Here is a 4,424-nt window from a genome sequence, read left to right on the forward strand (position 1 = left end):
AGCAACCCCAGTAGATTAACTGGCGAAGAAGTGAAGGGCATTTTAGAGAAGAGGAAACCTTGGAGGTTAAGAAACATATGAAGAGATGCCCAAATTTATCGGCATTAGTAATGTAAAATAAAACCACAACGAAATAGCACTACATCTGTTAGTGTGGCAAAAATTAAAAAGCTGGATGATACCAAGTTTGGTGGCGAAATAGAAACATATAAAGCCTCACAAACTGCTGGTGGGAGTCCAGGTTGTATTTGGTTAACTTAAATATATGCATATCCTTTGACCTAGTAATCGTACCTCTGGGCATACAATTCCAAGGAAATGTTCACATGCCTTTGTAAAAGGATACATATCAGAATGTTTATTGATGGTTTGTTTGTGGAGGGAGAGGTTGGAGACAATCTGGTTAAGTATGATGCAGGGCTGCATTCCACCAAATACTTTCAGGTCATTAGGAATGACAGATGGAATGTATACATAGCAATGTGGATGGATCTTACAACATAGCTCTGAGTCGGAAAGGAAGAAACAGTTGAGCTCTGTTTTATAGCACCACTTACATGAATTAAAAATCCACATGCACAAAACAGTACACATTTTGTAAGAACAGGTACAAATGTCTGCAGAAAAAAAGGATAGATGTTGACCAGACGAAAATAGTTGCTTTGATTGGAATGGTGGGTGTCTGGTGGAGGTAAAGGAAGTCAGAACAAAGGATAGGCATGGAAGATAGGAAAGTGATAGGAAAGTGAATGGATGGATGACACAGTGAATGAATAAATAAGAGAGGGAACTTTCATGGACCAATGATGATAAAGTGCCATGGATGAAGAGCATGATAAAAGTCCAGATGAAAATGGAAAAATAATCTAGTATAGACGATGGTGCATAATGAGCACTTAGTAAATACTTGTTGAATGAAGAAATGCAGTTTGTGGTGAATCATTTCTTGCAAAGCTAAGAGGTTCTTTACTGAATTATTTTAGGAGCTTTAATTTTGGCATATCAGTTTGTTAAAAAATGTGAGCCCATGTATTTAGAGACATCTGGGTGGCGTTAACAGAATTTTTTTTTCTTCCACTGCTTGAAGTATTACATAAACATGGACACCTTGTCCTTTTCCAAACTATGCCATGTAGTTTGACTTTAATTCTGACTTATAGAAAATGTCTTCCCAGAAAATATTTGCCATTTTGATCAAGTCTTGATTTCCAAATACCTGCCTACACATGGTCTTTGATATCCACTTTGATACACCTAATTTCTTCGCTGGAAGCACTGAACTGGATTCTGCTTCTGAGCTTTGAGTCTATCAGCCATCAGTTCAGTTCAGTCGCTCAGTGGTGTCCGAATCTTTGTGACCCCATGGACTGCAACACGCCAGTCTTCCCCGTCCATCACCAACTCCTGGAGCTTCTTCAAACTCATGTCCATCAAAATCATGTCCAATCATCTCATCCTCTGTTGTCTCCTTCTCCTCCCACCTTCAATCTTTCCCAGCATCAGGGTCTTTTCCAGTGAGTCAGCTCTTAGCATCAGGTGACCGAAGTATTGGAGCTTCAGCTTCAGCATCAGTCCTTCCAATGAATATTCAGGGTTGATTTCCTTTAGGATGGACTGGTTGGATCTCCTTGCTATCCAAGGGACTCTCAAGAGTCTTCTCCAACACCACAGTTCAAAAGTATCAATTCTTTGGCACTCAGGTTTCTTTATAGTCCAACTCTCACATCCCTACATGACCACTGGAAAAATCATAGCTTTGAATTAGACAGACATTTAAAACTGGACATGACAGTGGACTTGCCTACTAACATTTTTTTCTTCTACCACTGTATGAGATTGGATTTCTTAGAGCATCTCTGGGTTTGTTTTCTCCCTCCCTTCTTGCCAGAGGACAAGGATTTATCCCAAGGGATATAAACGTCTATTGATCTGCTCCAGGTTTTAATATTAGTGATCATATATTTCCACTAATAAGCATAATTCATATTCAGCTTTCACTGATTTCAACTTAACAAATGAAGTGTAACTATTTAAAGCTCCAGTTCTAGACAGAACTTGTATCTTACACCTAGCTTATTACCTAATAGCCCTATGTGTGCTCAGTTGCTCAGTCGTGTCCAACTCTTTGAGGTCCCATGGACTGTAGCCTGCCAGGTGCCTCTGTCCATGGGATTTCCCAGGTAAGAATATTAGAGAAGGCTGGCATTTCCTACTGCAGGGAATCTTCCCCACCTGGGGATCAAGTCCACATCTCTTGTCTCTCCTGCATTGGCAGGAGGATTCTTTACCACTAGTGCCACCTGGAAAGCCCCAATAGCCCTGTGATACTGGGCAAGTTAAATTTCCTAAGCATTTGTTCTGAACAACATGGATAGAAGTTTTCTCAAAGAGTTGTGGGTGACGAGATGATGTAACTAAGGCTTCACGTGGAGCTTGGTGTGTAAGTAGTTTTGATTACTTCAAGGAAGTCATTATGCTAGGCCTATGAGGAGAGACAAAGATGAATAAAGAAATATTCTTAACTTCATGGAACTTGGAGAGAATGAGACAGATGCCCAAACTATAGAGCAATATGAGAGAGGACAAATGAGGTTACATTCCTCCTAAGAGACATCCAGAGAACTGCTTCTTCATTTTATAAACACGGATTACTTGACTTGATCAAGGGGAAGCAGTCAGTGAGTGCCAGAGCCTTGAAGGGAACCCATGTCTCTTCTGACGGAGCCAGACCTGATGGTCATGTCCCTGTTTCTGTGGACACTCCTCAGGGTGGCCCGAGGCCTCGTGGTGCTGCTGCCTGACAGGCCACGACTGTAGACCTCCATGTCTTAAAGTCCAGAGGCTTTGTGTTGAGGACTCATAACTAAGTCAGGAGCTAGACTTTGCTGTTTTTTGAGTAACTTATGGGGATAACATTTCTTCTCAAGGCTTGCCGTCAAATCAATAATCCATTAGAGACTAATGCATTACATTCATCATTTCATTTGGTTGAAATTTTACTGAGAGATAGATGTGCTCCAGGTTCTTTGTTGGCATCGGGAAGACAAAGAAAAAAACCTCATGGGGTCACACAACAACTTAGTGCCATGTGACAAACAGAGAATGTGCTCCAGGGCCCGAGAAAAGAGGGACACATATTTTCTGTACCAGGAGGTTTGGTGAGTCAGAACATTTTTCACCAGAAAAGGTACTGTTTGAGCTGGATCCTGAAAAAGGAGGTGATGTTCAGGTGAAGAACTGGAGAAGAGGAACCGAGGGAGAGAGGATGGTGGTGTCAAAGACAGGGAGCTACAGGGAGGGCAGAGGTGCTTAGAAGACCACTAGGGGCCAGTGGTGGGGGCGGGCGCAGTGAGCCATGAGCCCGGGGAGGCCAATAAGGATTAGATCGCCAGGGGCCTTCTATGCCTCCAGCTTTGTGGTTGAAGGCAGCAGGTGAAGAAGGCTTTTTAAGCTGGAGAATGGCATGATTCAATCTAGGTTGAGGGAGCAGGTTTTGAGCCAGTTTGGAAGGAAGAGCAACAAGACCCTAGACCTGCCATAGGGGGCTCTACTCAGGAGGTCTTGAACCCAAAGAGATGGGGTCATCAGGGCCTGAGCATGTGGACTCAGGAACCTAAGGGCAGACAACAATGAACTGGGAAGGCACCTGTGGCCTGGCACACCAATCACTATCCGAGGGTGTAACCCACTGCTTTTCCGTCCTGAGGCTTCTTGCTAACAGGTGGTGCAGGCTGGGAGGGAGACTCCCTTCACATCTCCTCAGCAAGCTTCTTAGAGTAACCCGCTCCAGACAAAGAACCCGGCCCGGTCTTGCTTCTGCCTTGAGTGAGCTGGCCTCTTTCTCCTTGGGCTCGCCGGGACCAGCAGGGCTGGTGTTCCCCTGATTTCACCGTGATTAGGCCTGGCCACTTTGGTGGTGGTTGGGGTGGTGGGCAAGGGAAGGGGCTAACGTGGTTCAAAATGGAATACACAGAAAATCATTATTAAAAGAATGAGGAGGTTGTTTAGTGAGGCTTGAAGCGTCTACAGGTGTTTCCTCCTGTGTTGAGAACCCGTGTCCCCCGGGAATCGCATTTCCCGTCGAGCAGGGCCCAGGGCGGACGGAGTGCTGTCGACACCCGGGTGTGGTGGAGAGGCCTGAAATGGGCGCCACAGAAAACCCGGAGCTTTCCAGGGGGTCTCAGGGGCCCTCGCGGGGGCTGACACGGCTGGACACACCTGCTCACGGAGTGCACACTCACGCACACTTGCCCATGCCCCGCGCACCCCGGTCCACTCTGCAGGCCTCGTCCCGGCGCCCACGGCCTCCCGGGCCCGGCCGTCGTGCAGATGCGGCCGGCGGGCCGCGAGCAAGCGTGACGGGGTGGCCGCCGGTGGCCCGCGAGGGCGCGCGGGCGGGTGAGGGCGCCCCACCGGCCAAGAGG

Source organism: Capra hircus, chromosome 15 (genome assembly GCF_001704415.2).
Source record: "Capra hircus breed San Clemente chromosome 15, ASM170441v1, whole genome shotgun sequence".
Taxonomy (NCBI): domain Eukaryota; kingdom Metazoa; phylum Chordata; class Mammalia; order Artiodactyla; family Bovidae; genus Capra; species Capra hircus.